The 22,547-nt window shown below is 39.4% G+C and overlaps 1 non-coding gene across 1 annotated transcript; it reads right to left on the bottom strand.

Moving 5' to 3' along the window:
• Positions 1-13,180: 13,180 nt before the first annotated feature.
• Positions 13,181-13,252, bottom strand: TRNAY-GUA. Its single transcript has one exon. It is a non-coding gene; the product is annotated as a tRNA-Tyr (tRNA).
• Between the last annotated feature and the right edge of the window lie 9,295 nt (positions 13,253-22,547).

The following is a 22,547-nucleotide window of genomic DNA, read 5'->3' on the forward strand; positions in this document are numbered from 1 at the left end:
AGTCCTGTCCTGATTCCTGTTCTTGCTTTCATCCTATCTGGTCACATGGTGATCTTTCTTGCATTTTTTGTCTTTTGAGATCCTCCTCCAGCATTCAGTAGGTATTTTGTGAGAATTATTCCACATGTAGATGTATTCTTGATGTATTTGTGGGATGAGGTGATCTCCACATCCTTCTATTCCCCAATCTTGATCTGGCCTCCCAAGCTTTTAAATACAGTTTATCAGATCAGATCAGTCACTCAGTCATGTCCAACTCTTTGCGACCCCATGAATCGCAGCAAGCCAGGCCTCCCTGTCCATCACAAGCTCCCGGAGTTCACCGAGACTCACATCCATCGAGTCAGTGATGCCATCCAGCCATCTCATCCTCTGTCGTCCCCTTCTCCTCCTGCCCCCAATCCCTCCCAGCATCAGAGTCTTTTCCAATGAGTCAACTCTTCACGTGAGGTGGCCAAAGTACTGGAGTTTCAGCTTCAGCATCAGTCCTTCCAAAGAAATCCCAGGGCTGATGTCCTTCAGAATGGACTGGTTGGATCTCCTTGCAGGTCCAAGGGACTCTCAAGAGTCTTCTCCAACACCACAGTTCAAAAGCATCAATTCTTTCATGCTCAACCTTCTTCACAGTCCAACTCTCACATCCATACATGACCACAAGAAAAACCATAGCCTTGACTAGATGAACCTTTGTTGGCAAAGTAATGTCTCTGCTTTTGAATATGCTATCTAGGTTGGTCATAACTTTCCTTCCAAGGAGTAAGTGTCTTTTAATTTCATGGCTGCAGTCACCATCTGTAGTGATTTTGGAGCCCAGAAAAATAAAGTCTGACACTGTTTCCACTGTTTCCCCATCTAATACTGGAGTGGGTAGCCGTTCCCTTCTGCATGGAATCTTCCCAACCCAGGGATCGAACCCAGGTCTCCCACATTGCAGGCAGATTCTTTACCCACTGAGTCACCAGGGAAGCCCAATACACTTAATACAAATTAAAAATTAAAACCCATGTTTATTAATACATTACTAAATAATGAATTCTGAATGAATAATTTTGTTCATTCTTAAAAATAATTAAACTATCTTCATTGTTGTTCAGTTGCTAAGTCATGTCCGACTCTTCACGACCCAATGGACTGCATGCAGCATACCAGGCTCCCCTGTCTTTCACTATCTCCTGGAGTTTACTCAAACTATTACAAACTATTTGCTAAATTTTCTTATAAGTTTGTAATTAGTAGCTGCATTGTACAGATGAGAGAACTAAGGCTCAGAGTTTACATGTCTCACCCAATGTCACACAACTACTAATCAGTAGATACAGAATTCAAACCCTAGTGTGATTCCAAAGTCCGTGTTCTTTTTAACACAGTGTAGCCTTTTTTTTCTTTCTTTCCTACGGAACCATTTTCTGGGAGCTATCAGAAAGAAGGTTCCTCAATGATATTTCTTGTTTAATGAGCATATCTCTTGTAATCGTGAATTTAATCTTTAAGTGCAATTGATTCAACAATATGGACTAGGACTAAGAAAGCTTAAAAAATGATGAAATAAGTGTGTAAGCAAATTAAAAAGGAGGAAATGAACATCTTAGGTTAAGATATCTAAGTGGTATCATCTGTTTGAGAAACATGGATAAACAGGTAAGGTTCTGTCTCTGACCTTATCTTAGAGAAGACATTGGGGAATGAGAAGACTTGTATACAGGATTTCTGGAGAGGAAATTCCTTGTTATGTATTTAAAAATATATTCCTTTCATCTTTTCTACACTGCCTGTGTTGAAAACCAGCTTGCTCTTTACTGGCTGAGAGACTTGTATAAGTTTTGACCTTTCTAAGTCTCAGTGTCTGTAAAATTGAGGTAATACATTAGTTCCTCAAAAATCACTTTTACCATCAAATAGCATAATGAATTTTGTGAGAATCACCTAACAGAAATTCAATAAATGATGATGACATTGATAATAATGATGATAATTCCTTTCTCCTCCCAAAATGTATTTCTTATGATAGGAGCACAGTATTTCAGAATTGAGGGCTTGCAATATAAACACATAGTTGATAAAGGTGAACTATGGCTAAAATAAAAACTTCTTGGGGTTATCCCTCCTTCCTTGAACCAGTTACCTTGATCTCTTTTCCCTAGACAGTACTCACATTTCTCTTAGGGACTGTCCCGCTACTAACCTGCTTGATTCTTCTAGGTAATTTAAGATTCTCATTCCTTCATATATAATGAGGCATACATTGCCATTTCTAATTAAGGTATTGGTTGGTAATCAGGAGTTCTTGACATAACTAAATACAAATTATATCTTATGGTGGGAATTTGACATGCTTCAAAGTCTGCTGGTAATAACGTTGCTATTGTTTTTTCCTGGTACTATAAATATAACTGACTTAAAACCAAAACTAATTTATTGGTATAAGTAGCTCATAGGATCACTGGGTGGAGAAGGAAATGGCAACCCACTTCAGTATTGTTGCCTGGAGAATCCCAGGGACAGAGGAGCCTGGTGGGCTGCCTGTCTATGGGGTTGCACAGAGTTGGACACGACTGACGTGACTTAGCAGCAGCAGCAGGATCATTGGGAACACTGGAGAACTAGACTTGGAAAACAGGCAGAAATAAAAGGAGGGTAGGCAGCAGTCACAAGACATACCAAAGAACCAATCCAATGAGATCACAGCTTCTCTTACATAGATCACTTGATGTCAGTCCTTGTGCTATTATATGTGAATATCACTACAGACAATGCTTCTGTTGCTGTTATATATGAGTGTCACTACAGACAATGCTCATCTGTACAATGCAACTGCCCCAGGCATTGATGTTTCTACCCAGCCACAACAGCTGAAAATAATTCCATATTTAAAATCTTATCAGTACATACAGAAAGCTGTAAGACTTTGATAGGAGAAATTGAAGAAGGCACAAATAAATGGAAGGATATATCATGTTCATGGGCTTCCCTGGTAGCTCAGTTGGTAAAGAATCTGCCTGCAATTTAGGAGACCCTGGTTTGATTCCTCAGTCTGGAAGGTCCCCTGGAATAGGGATAGGCTACCTACACCAGTATTCATGGGTTTCCCTGAAGGCTCTTTGCATTGATCACTGAGGAAGGCTTTCTTATCTCTCCTTGCTATTCTTTGGAACTCTGCATTCAAATGGGTATATCTTTCCTTTTCTCCTTTGCGATTCTCTTCTTTTCTTTTCTCAGCTATTTATAAGGCCTCCTCAGACAACCATTTTGCTTTTTATCATTTCTTTTTCTTGGGAATGGTTTTGATCACTGCACCCTGTACAATGTCACAAACCTCCATCCATAGTTCTTCAGGTACGCTGTCTATTAGATCTAATCCCCTGAATCTATTTGTCACTTCCACTGTATAATTGTAAGGGATTTGATTTAGGTCATACCTAAATGGTCTAGTGGTTTCTCCCACTTTCTGCAATTTAAGTCTGAATTTGGCAATAAGGAGTTAATGATCTGAGCCACAGTCAGCTCCCCGTCTTGTTTTTTTTTTTGTTTGTTTGTTTGTTTTTTTGCTGACTGTATAGAGCTTCTCCATCTTTGGTTGCAAAGAATATAATCAATCTGATTTCAGTATTGACCATCTGGTGATGTCCATGTGTAGAGTCTTCTCTTGTGTTATTGGAAGAGGGTGTTTGCTATGACCAGTGCATTCTCTTGGCAAAACTCTGTTAGACTTTGTCTTACTTCATTTTGTACTCCAAGGCCAACTTTGCCTGTTACTCCAGGTATCTCTTGACTTGCTACTTTTGTATTCCAGTCCCCTATAATGAAAAGGGCATCTTTTTCAGGTGTTAGTTCTAGAAGGTCTTATAGGTCTTCATAGAACTGTGCAACTACAGCTTCTTCAGCATTACTGGTCGGGGCATAGACTTGAATTACCATGAAATTGAATGGTTTGCCTTGGAAATGAATAAATATCATTCTGTCGTTTTTGAGATTGCATCCAGGTACCGCATTTCAAACTCTTTTGTTGACTATAATGGCTACTCCATTTCTTCTAAGGAATTCTTGCCCACAGTAGTAGATATAATGGTCATCTGATCCTCAGTGATCAATGCAAACAAATCGAGGAACCAATAGAATGGGAAAGACTAAAGATCTCTTTAAGAAAATTAGAGATATCAAGGTGACATTTCATGCAAAGATGACCACAATAAAGACAGACACAGTATGAACATAATAGAAGCAGAAGAGAATAAGAAGAGGTGGCAAGAATACACAGAAGATCTATACAAAAAAGATCTTCATGACCCAGACAACCACAATGGTGTGATCACTCACCAAGAGCCAGACATCTTGGAGTGTGAAGTCAAGTGGGCCTTAGGAAGCATCACTACAAAAAAAGCTAGTGGAGGTGATAGAATTCCAGTTGAGCTATTTGAAATCCTAAAAGATGATGCTGTGAAAGTGCTAAACTCAATATGCCAGCAAAATTGGAAAACAGCAGTGGCAACAGGACTGAAAAAGGTCAGGTTTGATACCAGTCCCAAAGAAAGGCAATGCCAAAGAATGTTCAAACTACCACACAATTGCACTCATCTGACATGCTAGCAAAGTAATGCTCAAAATTCTCCAAGCCAGGCTTCAACAGTATGTGAACCATTAGTTTCCAGATTCTGGATTTAGAAATGGCGGAGGAATCAGAGATCAAATTGCCAACATCTGTTGAATCATTGAAAAAGCAAGAGAGTTCCAGAATATCATCTATTTCTGCTTTATTGACTACACCAAAGCCTTTGACTGTGTGGATTACAATCAACTGTGGAAAATTCTTCAAGAGATAGGAATACCAGACCACCTTACCTGCCTCCTGAGAAATCTGTATGCAGGTCAAGAAACAACAGTTAGAACTGGACATGGAACAACAGACTGGTTCCAAATTGGGACAGGAGTGTGTCAAGGCTGTATATTGTCATCCTGCTTTTTTAACATATATGCGGACATGACTGAAGTGACTTAGCAGCAGCAGAGTACAACATGAGAAATGCTGGACTGAATGAAGCACAAGCTGGAATCAAGATTTCTGGGAGAAACGTCAATAACCTCAAATATGCAGATGACACCACCCTACGGCAGAAAGTGAAGAAGAACTAATGGGCCTCTTGATGAAAGTGAAAGAGTGAAAAAGTTGGCTTAAAACTCAACACTCAGAAACCTAAGATCATGGCATCCAGTCCCATCATTTCATGGCAAATAGATGGGGAAACAAGGAAAAAGTGAGAGACTTTTTATTTTTGGAGGCACCAAAATCACTGCAGGTGGTGACCACAGCCATGAAATTAAAAGATGCTTGCTCCTTTGAAGGAAAGTTATCACCAACCTAGACAGCATAATCCCTGGAGAAGGGCATCATAACCCACTCCAGTATTCTTGCCTGGAAAATCCCATGGAAAGAGGAGTCTGGTGGGTTAGAGTCCATGGGGTCGCAAAGAGTCAGACATGGCTGAAGCAACTTAGCATGCATGCACTCAGACAGCATATTAAAAAACAGAGACATTACTTTGTCGACAAAGGTCCATCTAGTCAAAGTTATGGTTTTTCCAGTAGTCATGTATGGATGTGAGAGTTGGACTATAAAGAGAACTGAGCATCGAAGAATTGATGCTTTTGAACTGTGGTGTTGGAGAAGACTCTTGAGAGTCCCTTGGGCTGCAATGAGATCCAACCAATCCTGAAGGAAATCACTCCTGAATATTAATTGGAAGGACTGATGCTGAAGCTGAAACTCCAATACTTTGGCCATCTGTTGCAAAGAACTGACTCATTGGAAAAGACCCTGATGCTGGGAAATATTGAAGGCCAGAGGAGAAGGGGATGACAGAGGATGAGATGGTTGGATGGGATCACTGACTCAATGGACATGAGTTTGAGTAAACTCCGGGAGTTGTTGATAGACAGGGAAGCCTGGGGTGCTGCAGTACATGGGGTCACAAGAGTCAGACATGATTGAGCAACTGAACTGAACCAAACTGAACTGAACTGATGGCTCAGACAGTAAAGAATCCACCTTCAATGTGGGAGACCTGTGCTTGATCCCTGGGTTGTGAAGATCCATTGGAGAATGGCATGACAACACAGTCCAATATTCTTCCCTGGAGAATCCCCCATGGACAAAGATGCCTGGTGGGCTATAGTCCATGGAGTCGCAAAAAGTCAGACATGACTGAGTGACTAAGTATACATGTTATATTCATGGATCAGAAGAATTAATATCATTAAAGATCCATTTTGCCTGAAGTCATATATAGTTTCAGTATGATCCCTACCAAAATTCCAATGGCATTTTTTACAGAAATAGAAAAAAAAATCCTAAAATTTGTATGAAACCACAAAAGACCTGGAATAGCCAAAGTAATCCTGAGAAAGAAGAATAAAGCTAGAGTTATCATACTTTCTAATTTCAAACTATGTTACAAAGCTATAGTAATCAAGGCAGTATGATACTGACACAGAAAAAGTCATGTAGATCAGTGGACCCAATCTGAGTGCCCAGAAATAAACTCTCACATATGTGATCTAATATTGAACAAGGGAGTCAAGCATATGTAATGATGAAAGGATAGTCAATAAACAGTGTTGGAAAAACTAGATATCCACTTGCAAAATAATTAAACTGGACCTCTATCTTAATATTACTTACAAATTACTAGAAATGGATTAAAATTTAACATAAACCTGAAACTGTAAAATTCCTAGAAGAAAAGATAGTGGAAGACTCCCTGACACTGGAGTTGGCAATAATTTTTTTTTGGGGGGGGGGATGGGGGGGTTGACACCAAAAGGATAAGCAACAATAACAACAAATAAGTAGGGCTATATAAAACTGAAAAAAATCCTTCTGCACAGCAAAGGAAATGATCAACTAAGTGAGCAAGCAGTCTAAGGAATAGGAGAAAGAATTTGCAAACCATTTTTCTGTAAGGAGTTAGTATCCAAAAATATAGGGAACTCATGTAACTCAATGCAAAAAAAAAAAAAAAAAAAACTGATTAGAAAATGGGTAGAAGACCCAAATAGATATCTTTTCTGAGAAGTATAGATGACCAAGACACATGAAAAGATGGTAACCTTTTTTTTTTTAATAAGAAAAATGTAAATTCAAACCAGAATGAGGTATCACTTCACATCTGTTAGAATGACTCATTAATAAGACAGGAGCTAAATGTTGGCAAGAACCTTTGAAAAAGGGAAACTTGTGCATTTGTGGTGGGAATGTAAATTGCTGTAGCCATGGAAAATAGTATGGAGACTTCTCAGAAAGTTAAAAATAGAATTTCCATATGATCCAATATTTGCATTTCTGGGTATATATCTCAGGAAAATACAACTGGAATCTCAAAAAGATATATGTTCCCCCATGTTCGTTGCAGTGTATTTACAATAACAAAGATATGAAACAACCTAAGCATCCCCTATGAGTGAATTGATAAAGAAGATGTAATCTAGTTAGCTAGCTAGCTAGCTATAGCTTTAATATTATTATATATAATTTTATTCAGGCATGAGAAAAAAGGAAATACTGTCATTTGTGACAAAATGGATGGATCTTTAGGGCATTATGCTAGGTGAAATAAGCCAGATAGGAACTGATTATATGATTTCACTTTTACATGGAATAAAAAAAAAGCTGAACCCCTAGAAACAGAGGAGAATGGTTGTTGACAGGGCTGGTGGAGGGGGGGCAGTGTTGGGGAAGAAACAGAAATTGGTTAAAGGGTGCAAACTTCCAGTTAGTTATAGCATAAATAAGTTCTGAGGATCTGATGTACAACATGGAGACTATGGTTAATATTGCTTTATATACTTGAAGGGGGCTTCCTTGGTGGCTCAGACGGTAAAGCATCTGCCTGCAATGCAGGAGACCTGGGTTCAATCCCTGGGCCGGGAAGATCCCCTGGAGAAGGAAATGGCAACCCCGTCCAGTACTCTTGCCTGGAAAATTCCATGGACAGAGGAACCTTGTAGGCTACAGTCCATGGGGTCGCAAAGAGTTGGACTCAACTGAGCAACTTCACTTCACATATACTTGAAAGTTGCTAAGAGAGTAGATCTTAAATGTTCTCACCACACTTAAGAGTAGTTATATGAGATGATGGAAGTATTAACTAACCTTATTATGGTAATCATTTCACATTATATGCATGTCTCAAATCATCACCTTGTACATCTTAAACTTACAAAGTATCAATTATATCTCAATAAAGCTGGAAAAAATAAATTCTCTCAGGATGTACCAATATCTAAGCCCTAGTCTAGTTTCCAAGCACTATCTACAAGGAAAACTGGCAGCATAATATCTACTTTTTGCAACTTCTATGGTGAGAGACAGTCGCCTTCCACAACATTAATAAGATGGCGAATTCTCTAAACCTAAGAAGAAATAAGATGCTCGGAAGTCTAACTGGCAAATTTCCACTGAGAAGGGTAGAAACGAGACAGCAAAAGAGACACTGATGTATAGAACAGTCTTATGGACTCTGTGGGAGAGGGAGAGGGTGGGAAGATTTGGGAGAATGGCATTGAAACATGTAAAATATCATGTATGAAATGAGATGCCAGTCCAGGTTCGATGCACGATACTGGATGCTTGGGGCTGGTGCACTGGGACGACCCAGAGGGATGGAATGGGGAGGGAGGAGGGAGGAGGGTTCAGGATGGGGAACACATGTATACCTGTGGCGGATTCATTTTGATATTTGGCAAATCTAATACAGTTATGTAAAGTTTAAAAATAAAATTAAATTAAAAAAAAAAGAGATTAATATTTAAAAAAAAAAAAAAGAAGGGTAGAAATTAGAGGCATATGAGACAATAACTCTTAAAATTACAGCACTTACGCTCATTTATACCATTTTTCTAGATTCCACATATATGCATTAATATACAATATTTGGTTTTATCTTTCTGACTTATACTTCACTCCGCATGACAGACTCTACAAATCCACCTCTCTACAAATGACCCAATTTGCAGCAAAAACTAACACAAACACAACATTGTAAAGGAATTATACTCCAATTAAAAAAAATAAAAAACTAAAGCATTGTTAGTGCTTAGCCTTAGTTTCCTCTACATGGCACACGCACTTGTAACTTATATCTTATGATAATATCCCCTATTAGAAGTCTCATTACAATCTCAACTACACAGTTGACAAATAAGATTCAAGTGCTTTTACTTGCTGTTGAAGGTTAGATTCTCATTGTGTCTCTTAATTCACTGGTGCTTGTGTAGAATGAAATATGAGGAGGAATTGAAGCAGGAATTAATGGATAGAATTTGAGTACACAGGAGCTGGGCTCACATAGCCTCCCTGTCATCTGATTGTGTGACTTTGCAGCAGCATTTAAAGTCACTTGGTCTCAGTTTCTTTCTCTATAAGGTGGGAATATTATCACTCAACTTGAAAAAAAAAATGGTCCAAAGATAAAAAGATGATACTCTTAAACTTCTGCTATAATGTATACTAGAAAATAAAAGTCTAAATAATAGCAAATGGTAATCTTTCTTCCCCTTCCTTAAAGAGCCATTGGCTATAAGGTCTTTAGTGTGTCTGTGATGTTTAAAATTCTTTTCCTTGTATCCTCCTTTTCTACCTCTTTCCATTATTTGTCATTATATCTACTAAGCTTATTTTATAAGCTACTATTGTTATAGTCAGCCATCCAGACAATTTATTCTTCTGGTTGGACAGGGGCAAAACCATATCCCTAGCACCTGGGAGGTCTCTTGCTACAAAAACAAAACAACAAAAATGAAAGAAGATGAGAACAGGGCAGTGATGTATTTTGCAGCTCTTGCTAGTGAGTAGCACATCAGTAGAACTGGACAGAACTAGCAATGCATTACCATTCAAGCTGGTAACACTTCATCCAGAAAAATGCACTACACAAATCCTTGTACTTCTATTAAGTGCAGTTGCATTCTTGGGAAGCTGAATGACAACCTGAAACATTCTTCTCTGATTAGCTAGATAAAGCTGCCCAAGGGAAATAAACTCACAGCAGCTTATTCTCTTAAAAGTATAGAGTGATATAAAGTCAACACATGTCAACAGAAGCATGGATTGAATAAAGATGTAAGAATTCTCTCTGGATGACCCTGCCCATTAAGATAACTGCAAGGCATGATATTTCATCATGTAGATTTGAATTTAGGAAATAACTTTTATTTTCCCAATTTCTGCTAACAGCATTTCCCCGATTTCTGCTATCAGCATTTGAGAGAACCAAAACAGATGAGGATAAGCCCTGGCTTGTATAGATTTGAAAAGGAAATAAGATGGTCTGCTTTCAAGCACTTACAGATTAAATAATAGCTCTCAGAAAATTTGTTAACTTGGGTCCCGTTTATCCTACTATTGCCAACCCAAAGTTTCTTTTGCTCTTTACAGTCATTTTGCCTTCAAGTAAGAGAGACAGTACTTAAAAACAGAAGGTATGTGAAAATGTGTTCTTGTATGAATTGTAGTCTGCAGTTATAACAGGGTCTATTACTCAACATGAAAATTGGAATTCTCAAGGCAAAGAATTTAATCTAACAAATAATTATATTTCTCAATAGGACTATAAAGGGAATCCTAATTAATGTGCTAATAGCTACTCCCTATTTACAGGGCATTGTCCCAGGTCGTGAACTATAACAAATACACTTGAAAATTAATGTTCCCAGAACAGAGAAAGAATACCTTTCATTTCTAGAACTCTGCCTGTGATATATTTCAATCAGAGAGATTGTACAAGAAGTAAGTCTTTATAAGTTACCTTCCTGAAATCTGATCATAGGATTAGTTTTTCCTTATAAAATAATTTTAAGCTACCAACATAACTTAGAGGTCCTCTCTTGGAATTAAAGAGTCCTGAAATCTCACTTCTTTGGGACTCTAGAGGTCAACTAGTCCATTTCATATCCTACATATGCATTTTGGACAAATCATTGTTTAATTACCTGGATTTATCCAAGGCTAGGCATCTCAATAGCTCTTATAGCAAAGTTTCCCAGTATGAGTGTCTAATCATTAACATGTTTTGTTTTAAATTATTTTCTTGAAATGTAGTATGTTTTTCTATGTTCTAGCTTCTAAAGCCACTTAAAAGAAGTATGGATTCTTTTTCCTGTGATAGCTCTTCAAATTTAAATTGATATCATGCCTGTCTCATCTTAAACCACACATCCCCCTTTCTTTCAAATGTTACTGACATGATCTGGTTCCCTAGAATTAAAGAATCATGGGTTGGAGGATATGTTAGCTTAGATAATTCTGACCAAACTTGCAACTGAAATCATCTAAACATTTTGGGGGAAAGATTAGAACATTTTCTACAATACATCAGTATGACCAGACCAGAGAAGTAAAAAGAACTGGAGAGGTAAAAAGAAAAGGTACTTGGCAGTTTTTGCCCTGGGGTCACTTGTCCATTCATAAATGAGAGACAGTTGAGACACTGAGCTGTGCTTCTGAGGACCTGAAAGGTATAGAGAAGCAAAACTCAATATCTGGGACTCACCAATGGTGCAGATTCTGATAAATGTCCTCTGTCTGGTCCTGAGTGCTAGCCAGTGAGAGCAAGTGTGGACTGGGAATAAGCAGGCCCTAGAATGGTATGCGGTCAAGATTCACATCTTTCAAGTGATCTAGAAAATCTTAATATTTAGATTTGTATTGAGATGGTTCTGGACTGCTAGTGCCACCAAGCATCAAATGAAAATATTTAATGAAGGAAATGAAAACTATTCCCTGGCGGAAAACATTATCATCTTAGAAACCAAATTATTTCTCCCAGTAAATTTTCAAATATAGCTTCCACTGACTACCTTAAAATAACTAGTATATGAGGAGATAAGACAATGTGAGAAAGAAACACAAGATAGACAACAGAAATATAGAGGTTAGCATATCTGGGGTCTCCAGAGAAACAGAACCATTAGGTTCTCTCCTCTCATATATAAAGAGATTTGTTATAGGAACTGGCTCACATAGTTATGGAACTGAGAAGTCCCACAGTCTGCCATCTGCAAGTTGGAAAATCAGGAAAGCCAGAGGTGTAATGCAGTTGAAGTCTGAGGTCTGAGAATAGGGGGCTGATGGTGTAAATCCCAGTCTGAGTCTGAAAGCCCAAGAACAAGGAGCACCAGTGTCTGAGAAGAGAAGAAAGAAGCCTCAGCTCAAAGAGGGAGCAGATTTGTCTTTCCTCCACCTTTCTGTTCTATTCAAGCCCTCAACAGATTGAATGAGGCCTACTCATGTTGGGGAGGACCATCTGCTTTGTTTGATTAGCAATTCAAATTCTAATCTCTTCTGAAACACCCTCACAGACACACCCAGAAATAATGTTTTACCAGCTATCTGGACATCCTTTAGCCCAGGCAGGCTGACACAAAATTAACCACCACAATTAGAGATATTGAAATTATCAAGCATTTTTACTATAAACATGTAGATAAAAGCAAAGTGAAAAAAAAAATTGGCAGGGAAACAGAAACTCTAAAAAAGAAAAAAGTGATACTTTTTGTTTAAAAAGAGCAACAAAAATAAATTTCTAGAAATGCAAAATCAGAGAACATTGAAACAGTTATAAGAGTATCATTTATATTCAAGAAGGTAAATAAAATTGTAAACATGTTAAAGAATGATAGAGAATAAAAATCCAAATAAAACTTCTACAGGTGAAATATCCATGATTTGACTCCTTGGTTCCCCCACCCATGTATTTTCCTATGAAGAACACAGCACCATGTAGAGGTCTGTAATGTTTATGCTACATCCTGAAGGATGGCAGCCCTTCCTTTCAGAATGTTACCTCTGAGCTGATAATACAGCTATGCTTTTGGAAGGCCTTTACAGAGCCCTAGGAGATTTGTTGCTACTGAGTTGTATAGTATGTAGTCTAAACAGAAGACCCTACAATGGATGTGATCCTATGATGGCCAACTCCCACATCTCCTTTTCTGTAAAGTGGGTCCCTTAACTGGATGCTGTACTTTGTGAATTCTATGTCTATCTACAAAGTGAAAGTGAAAGTGAAGTCGCTCATTCGTGTCTGACTCTTTGCGACCCCATGGACTGTAGCCTATCAGGCTCCTCCGTCCATGGGATTTTCCAGGCAAGAGTGCTGGAGTGGATTGCCATTTCCTTCCCCAGGGGATCTTCCCAACCCAGGAATTGAACCTGGGTCTCCCGCATTACAGGCAGACACTTTACCGTCTGAGCCACCAGGGAAGTAAGTCTATCTACAAGGCATTCTGTAAATCCTAGCTGTTAGTATTGGCTGAGGCTTTGCGGACAGGAAAGGAAACCATGTACATAGAGTACTTATCTGTTTCTGTTAAGATGAACCATTGGGCTCTCTGGGATGGAAGAAGCACTGTGTAGTCTATTTGTGCCAAGTTGTCAGTTGGTTTCCTTCAGGAATTTTGCCCTACTGGAGGGTCAGCATTGGCCTCTGTTAATAACAGGTAGAATATCCAGGGGAATCAGTAACTGGATTTGTTTTGTTATGAAAAGTCCTTACTGTTGACTTCATACACAGCTCCAGGCTCTGCTAACATGGCTATCACTTACATGTGCCAATAGTGTTGGTTCAAATGTGATCAACAACAAATGCCAACCAACATCCGTGATCTAGGGTTTTGATGACATGGTTATGCATGGTTGCCCAGTGTGTTTTCAGGGGTAGATGCTTTCCGGTAGATGTTGATAACTTAGTGCCCAGTCCCATCTGTTCACCCATATGTCTCTACAGCAGAACTTATCTCTGTTCATGTAGTCTTCTCTCTTACAGGTCTCTGACCATTCAGTCAGGCCATTAGCATTCTCACTTATTTCATGGAAAACGAATGACCAGGTGTACTGTTTGTGGCTCTGTCCTTAGGAGAGATTTTCATCTTCAGTCTTTCAAGACCACACTTGAACGAGGCTTTAATGCAGCCACTGTCCATTTTTCCCTTGTACCACTTACTAGCCCAACTTATTCTAAACTAAGTTTGACCAAGGATATGAGCTGGGGGCAGGGGTTTTGGTCCATCTGTGTCAGGTGATATGGGAGCCTGTATACCTATTTATGTAGTTTACTCATGCTTTCAGGTCTTCAATGGGCTCAATTTGAGCTGTACATTTCCATCTTATGAAAAATTGCAGCTGGAACTATCCAGTTTCATGATGTGGGGAGGAGGCTTCTAATAGACCCCACTTGTGATGGATAGTTTCATGGTCATCCCATTTTATCTCTTCTCACATCAAACTTACATATCAGTATTGTTCTTTGTTGTTTAGTCACTAACTCATATCCAGCTTTTTTGTGACCCCATGGACTGTAGGAACCCAGGTTCCTTTTCCCATGGGTTTTCCCAGGCAAGAATACTGGAGTAGGTTGCCATTTCCTTCTCCAGGAGAACTTCCTGACCCAGGGATCAAACCCATTTCTCCTGCATTGGCAAGCATGTTCTTACCACTAAGCCACCAGGGAAGACACATATCAGGAACTGTTTCTCGAAAGGTATATACTTCTCTTTCTCCAGAATCCTAATGGTCTTGGTGAGTGGTGTGTCTTCAGTATTCTCCCATGGACACAATCTTCTACTGTGCCTTCTGGTTTCACTGTTTATCCACACCAGCATGCCCATGTCCCTTTATTCTTTTATTCTATATGACAGGGCAACTCAGTCATCTCCACTTTGGCCTTTCTTTATCCAGGTTTCAGATAACTTCCTTAACAATGACTTTGTTTAATTCCCTGTGATTGTTGCCCATGCAATACTCTAAGGAATTTCCTCAAATCAACTGTTGCTTATCCCATCTTACATTCAGGATTTGTTGAGCAAGGTCCCTCAAAATCCAATCCCAATAGTACTCACATGGGTACTTCCAGTGTATAGTACCTAATTCTTACCCTCTCCTTTGGCATATGGCTTTTTCCTCCCTTCCCAGGCTTAATACCTCAGCAGGCTGATGCTGGAATTTAACCCAATTACTTTCCTAGCTATCTGGAGAGCAGATGGAGGTAGCAGTTGTAGAAGCTGCTGCTGCTTTGCAGAGAGAGGACTCTACAGCCTCTTCTAATGGAGGAGAGACACTAAATCTTACTAGAAAAGGGCAGATCCCATCTTGTAAGCCCTGTGGGTTCTATAGAGCCAGCCGCCTCAGGGACAACCACTCAAATATTCCCATCCCTTGTTTCAGAGTTCAAGGCTTTCTCAACAAGGACCCTACCCTTGGCATTACGGAGCCACCTAGATGGAGGTTTCAAATATCTTTGCTTTGTCACTTGATCAAATCTTCAGTTTGCTGCTCAGAAGTGTCTGCTCTTCTACCAGTAAAAGTGAATGTGTTGGTCGTTCAGTCGTTTCTGATTCTTTGATACCTCATGGACTGTAGCCCACCAGGTTCCATGGTCCTGGTGACAATATACATGTCCATGGAATTCTGCAGGCACAAATACTGGAGTAGGTTGACATTCCCTTCTCCAGGGGATCTTCCCAACCCAGGGATCAAACCCAGGTCTCCTGCATTGCAGGCAAATTCTTTACCATCTGAGCTACCAGGGAAGGCCTCATCTACCAGAGGAGGTAACATTTTCTTTGTAGGCTACCAAAGAGGCTCTTGTTTTAGACACGAACTGCTTATTAATGGCCTTCTGTGTCTAACCTCTCTACAGAGAAACAATACAACATTGTAATAACCAACCAAGTTTGGTTATTATTATAGGCATTGCCCACTGTATTGCCCAGTGCCCTCCTTTCACGTGGCTTTCAAATGCCTGAAACATCTCACCTGCAAAAGCCTGGAAAAAGCATTGAACCTCCACTAGGATATTTTCCTAGGTCATCACCAGTAAATGGTAAATTAAGCACCAATTGAGCTGTCCGCTTGTGCCAGGAACTATCTATTTTCTATTTAGTTTGATGTCCTCTTCACCACTGGACCTTGAGTGGCCTTAGTATGAACATAGTTGGGGATTGAGAAGCAGTAATTGGAGTCATCAGTCAGTCATGTTCCTTGTGGCAGGATTTCTGACTGTTGTGTTTACATGGCTAGAGCACAAGATAATATATTAAATTGTTTGACTATATCTTATTATTGGGCTTCCCTGATGGCTCAGTTAAGAGTCTGCCTGCAATGCTGGAGACCTGGATTGGGAAGATCCCCTGGAGGAGGGAATGGCTACACACTCCAGCATTCTTGACTGGAGAATTCCATGGAGAAAGGAGCCTGGCGGGCTACAGTCCATGAGATCTCATAGAGTTGGACATGACTGAGCAACCAACACATATACACACATCTATTATTATTACCAGTGCTGCAGGATATAATCTTTCCCAGTTCAGTTTAGAGTTTGTAAATATTCTTTTATAATCTTTTTATCGACAGTGGGCTTTAATTACCTCCACACAAATTTTTTTGGTAAACATTTCAAAATGGAGATCCCTTTCTTTAAGATGGAAAAAACAAATGTTGTTTTGTCTATTTGTTGTCACCTATCTGACGTGGAACAACAGACTGGTTCCAAATAGGAAAAGGAGTACGTCAAGGCTGTATGTTGTCACCCTGCTTTTTTAACTTTTATGCAGAGTACATCATGAGAAATGCTGGGCTGGAAGAAGCACAAGCTGGAATCAAGATCACCAGGAGAAATATCAATAACCTCAGATACGCAGATGACACCACCTTTATGGCAGAAAGTGAAGAGGAACTAAAAAGCCTCTTGATGAAAGTGAAAGAGGAGAGTGAAAAAGTTGGCTTAAAGCTCAACATTCAGAAAACTAAGATCATGGCATCTGGTCCCATCACTTCAGGGAAATAGGTGGGGGAACAGTGGAAACAGTCTCAGACTTTATTTTTTGGCTCCAAAATCACTGCAGATGGTGATTGCAGCCATGAAATTAAAAGACACTTACTCCTTGGAAGAAAAGTTATGACCAACCTAGATAGCATATTAAAAAGCAGAGATATTACTTTGCCAATAAAGGTCTGTGTAGTCAAGGCTATGGTTTTTCCAATGGTCATGTATGGATGTGCGAGTTGGACTGTGAAGAAAGCTGAGTGCCAAAGAATTGATGCTTTTTGAACTGTGGTGTTGGAGAAGACTCTTGAGAGTTCCTTGGACTGCAAGGAGATCCAACCAGTCCATTCTGAAGGAGATCAGCCCTGGGTGTTCTTTGGAAGGACTGATGCTGAAGCTGAAACTCCAATACTTTGGCCACCTCACGTGAAGAGCTGACTCATTGGGAAAGACCCTGATGCTGGGAGGGATTGGGGGCAAGAGGAGAAGGGGACGACAGAGGATGAGATGGCGGGATGGCATCACGGACTCGATGGACATGAGTTTGAGTAAACTCCAGGAGTTGGTGATGGACAGGGAGGCCTTGAGTGCTACGATTCATGGGGTCGCAAAGAGTTGGGCACGACTGAGCGACTGAACTGAACTGAACTGATCCTACTCCTTTATCTGTATTTATTTCATGTAAAGCACATGGCTACTATGACATTGCATCATAGGGATCATTGTTCCTCTCTCAATAGATATATAGACAGACAGACATTTTTAAAAAGAATTGAGTCTTTGAGAGTTGAGGGAAAGAAGAAAAGATGACTGTGACTTGACTATCATATCTGTAAATCTTCTTTTAGAGTAAATCTTTTAATATTCACACAGGCTTGTAGAACTATCATGGAGTCAATGTCAAAATAAAATTAAAGTAATTCCTTTCAGTGGTCAGACCATCTATCATTCAACACTACAAAGTTAACAACAGCAACTGAAGTAACCATAAAAAGCCAAAAAAAATTTTTTAATGAAGACAAAGTGGGGGAAAGAAAGCAAAAGCTCAAGTTTTTAGTTGATAAATGTTCCTCGTCAAAAGAAACATTTAACTTTATAAGAGTGTGCCAGAGTGTGCCACAGTATATTATTCATTTTGGATGGCAGGATCCAAGAGTTTGGGAGCAATCACATTTTCCTCAGAGTGTATTTATATGTATAATTTAATATAGGGAGCCAACACTGGATATTTTTGAATTCTATTAAAAATTTTAGAATATCAGAAATACCACTGTAACATAGCTATATTGTGCAACATTTCACATTTTAGTTTTAACTAATCTTTGCTTTACTTCTGCAGTTTGTTTATCTTGAGGTTTAAAGGTCTTTTAAACTTAACTCACAGATGCCAGTTGCTTAAGGCAAATTATTGTCTGCTTTTGTTCTTGTTATTTTAATATTTGCTCTGTATGGTAGGGATGGTTGAACTATTTGATCACCAGGTCATTCTAAGTTGATTTCTATAAGGACAGGAACCACTTTTCTATTAGAAACTTAATATTTTGGGGGGTAAAGGGAAATTCTGGCTTAGGAACTACGGCTACCAATGTCTTATTTAACAAAATTTCTCAACTAGAAGTTGGCTAATTCAAAAGAGTGATATTTTCAAACTTCTGAAATGTTCTCATATTCTGTCAAGACTATCATGCTTCCTCATAATGTCTGACACAACTCTCTCCTTCTCTGATGAACAGGTTTTAGAGCACAGTAACCCACTCTTAAAAATTAAACCATTGGAGAAGCACAACTTGCCTCAATTCCTCATGTCACACAAAAGGCCAACTTGGTAGACTGAGTGAGGAATCCTTCTCAGAGAATGACATGCAGTCTGAACCAAACTGAAGATTAAAATAGCTAAAACTGATGTGAATATATTATCATAATAGGTTTGCACAGCTTGTTAGCTAAATTCTTAGATAGTAAAGTCCATGTTATATGCTTGTTCTACAGAACTTTTGGTTGATTCAGAATTGTTTTTAAAGAGAGCTATAAATCTTGATAGGTATTTTAGGAGCATTTCTGTCTATTCTAACAAGACCAAAGTCACTTATTCAAACTGCATAGAGGCACTTGTTAGTATTGGAGAGCAGAAAGTTTTTTCCTTTGCCCTGGGCTTACCCTAAAATCTAGTATCTTCCAAAACTGGACTCCCAGACACAAAGAGAGCTAGGAAAAATAGAAGGCATTTCTCAGTGTGAGCCACTCCTACAAGGAGCACTTTCATTTATAGTGAATCATTTGTGTCCTCTCTTTAAATAAAGGGCAGCAAAATGCAATGATGTGGCTTGGGTTTGCCTTGTTTAGCGGCATTTATTTTAAAAACTTAAATCAATATTCATGTGAAAATACTTGTGTACATTAGGTCCCTGTTGGGTGAGCAGCACTACTTAATAATTAATATTTGTTGCCATATCACTGAGTTAATATGTTTTGTGTTATAGAAATACAAACTTACTTTAGAAGGTAAAAAGGAATCATTCCATTGGGCTAGACAAGTGAGAGGGGCCAGCAGTGAATTCACCTGGGTGATAGCAAGAACCCAGGGATTAGCATATTATGTTAATGAGGCCTTACTCCAAGCAGAACTCTTGGAGACTTGTTGCTAAGCAAAACCCACTACAGCAGTGCAAAAGATATGAAAACATAATTCAGTTATGGAAATATTAAGAGCCCTTACTACTTCCAAAGGAGATTGTGATAATACACAATTTCAGGCCAAAACTATTCTAGGGCTCACACAATAATTTGCTGTTGCTGAGCAGCAGCAAATTATTCAGATTTATGAGGGGTTGGTGTGAGATTAGCAAGAACTTGATGTAAAATCAGGTTAAGCCTCATTGCCATCCATCACTCCCCTGGAGCACGAAAACAACCATAAGCACAATAACATTACAGGGAACCACACATACATAAGAGATTTATTTCACCAATATAATGCTATTAGATCACAACCGGGTTTAAAGTTCATTGTTTGTAGATAGGATATTTCATTCACATAAAATTGTTTCTAAAGTTAACAGGCATTTTCCACAAAATAGAACAATATTAAAGACATCAAGTGGTTCAATATTTTAACTTTACATACATAAATGTATTTCTTTTAAACAGCAAATATTTTGGGCACAGAACTTGAAATTACTAGAATTATATCTGAGTTAATTTTTAAGATCAGTTTTTCAAAAGGGATATATTTGGTTTGTATAATTAAGTTAGTTGGAGTCCAAGCTATGGGTTCTCTTTAATGTATTTATATCACAAGTTCTAACTAAGAGTGATGAGTTTATAAAGAGAAATTAGTCCCTGAAGGGGGATAGATTGGTATTTATAGTCAGGCAGGGTCTATCTGAAGTGTGTTGAGAGATTATGAGACATGCCATAGGGACGAAGGATGTTCATCCTCACTTGGTCCTGTTGCTCAGATAGAAACACGGCCTCTTAGATGGTTGTTCTACAGAACTTTTGGTTGATTCGGTATTGTTTTTAAAGAGAGCTATAAATCATGATGGGTATTTTAGGAGCATTTCTGTCTATTCTAACAAGACCAGAGTCACTTACTCAAACCGCATAGAGGCACTTGGAGAGCAGAAAGTTTTTTCCTTTGCCCTGGGCTTACCCTAAAATCTAGTATCTTCTTTGTGTCTGGGAGTCCAGACACCTCTTAGAATGTTAAGGTTCTCTCTAAATGGGAATGATCTGTTTGTACTATTATATTTGCTTTACATCTTACTTGTAATCATCCCTGCATGTAAGCCTCCCCTTTGTTAGGGTTATTAATGGTTTCAGATCTCTCGAATACTACTATTCTCAGAAAGGGAACTGCTTTCTGAACTAGTCTAGAAATTTTTGATGAGTGCCTTAACTCTATCAGGATAAGTAAAATAATTGTGCTTTTGTACTTCTACCCACATGCCGCCCATGTTTATGCGGGAAAATGTGACATTGCCATTTGTCTCAGGGGAGAGTTGTTAGGATTATATACTTCTGGCATCTATAATAAGTTTCAAGAATTCACTTGAAAGAGGGATTTAGGAATAAGAGTACATCAGTCACCACCACACCCATCACCCCGCCTGGGGAAGAGATCTCCAAGCTGGGGAAGAGGAAGCAGGAGTTCACTTTGAAGTTTTTCCTCACTCCCTTGGGAGAGTTCTGATGGAAGGAAACACAGGGGAAGAAAAGCTATGACAAATCTGGACAGCTTACTAAAAATCAGAGACATCACTTTGCCGACAAAGGTCAATTTGGTCGAAGCTATGGTTTTTCCAGTAGTCATGTACGCCTGTGAGAGTTGGACCATAAAGAAGGCTGAGGGCTGAAGAATTGATGCTTTTGAATTGTGCTGGAGAAGACTCTTGAGAGTCCCTTTAAAAGCAAGGAGACCAAATCAGTCAACCCTAAAGGAAATTAACCCTGAGATTCATTGGAAGGACTGGTTCTGAAGCTGAAGCTTCAATATTTTGGCCACCTGATTTGAAGAGCTGACTGATTGGAAAAGACCCTGATGCTGGGAAAGATGGAGGGCATGAGGATAAGGGCATGACAGAGGATGAGATAGTTGGATGGTATCACCGACTCAGTGGACATGAGTTCGAGCAAACTCCAGGAGATGGTGAAGGACAGGGAAGCCTGGAGTGCTACAGTCCATGGGGTTGCAAAGAATTTGGCATGACTTAATGACTAAATAACAGCAACTCCTGGGAAAGGCACAGAAGGGCTTAGGGAGAACCAGCGATCATGAAGAATCCAGTGGTCAGGTGTAGGAGAGAGCAGAGAGGCATACATGACCAAGGCTGGCCAGAGGCTGGGTGAGACTCAGGGGTACTCTATAGGGATAGAGGCCAGAGAATGGAGTCTATGACCAACATCTGTGCTCCTCACACAGTGCCCAGCCAGGGAGAAAGACAATGAAAACCCCTGCTCCTGAAGGGGACATTATATCCTGGTTATTGAGCAATTTCAACTTGGAAGTATGTTAAGTACTTCCAAGTACTTGGAAGTATGGAAGTACTTTAAGTATTTCAACTTGGAAGTACTTGGAAATAAGTTACTTCCCCTGCCCCCCACCAACAACCACTTCCAACTTCATGAAGACAGTTAGCTCTTTTGATAGGCAGAGCCTTCAAGAACATGTAAAAATACTAAACATTTTGGTCATGCAATTTAAAGCTTTATTTTCACATGCTACTTAAAACTTCCTCTCCACTCTATCCTTCCACACCTAATCAAAGCTTCTATCAAGGGAAAGGAATGGAATCTGTCTTATTATCCTCTCAAGTAGAGGAAAGCATGATGTAGGTCAGGGCCAGCTCCTTCTCCCACTCTCCTCCTTCCCTCCCCTCCCCTCTGGCTCCTTCCCTTCCTTTCCTTTACCTCTTCCTTCATTCCTTCCTTCCTTTCTTCCTTCCTTCTTTATCCCACCCTCCCTCTTTCCTTCCTTCCTCTCTTCTTTTCCCTTCTCCCTGCCCTTCCCTTCATTCTTTCCCTTTCTTGTCTTTATTTTCTTTCTTTTTCCTTATTTTTCATTGCCTGCCTTCTCTCCATCCTTTCTTTCAGTAACTTCTTTCTTGTTACATATGACACAGATGATCATGTATCCTGGTTTGCTAGGACAGTCCTGGGTTATGCCTGCTGTCTTTATGTGATAGTGCCTGCCCATCGCCCACTTTACTATCAAAGAGTTTTGATCACTAATTATAC

This window comes from Bubalus bubalis, chromosome 11, assembly GCF_019923935.1.
Source record: "Bubalus bubalis isolate 160015118507 breed Murrah chromosome 11, NDDB_SH_1, whole genome shotgun sequence".
In the NCBI taxonomy this organism is placed as follows: domain Eukaryota; kingdom Metazoa; phylum Chordata; class Mammalia; order Artiodactyla; family Bovidae; genus Bubalus; species Bubalus bubalis.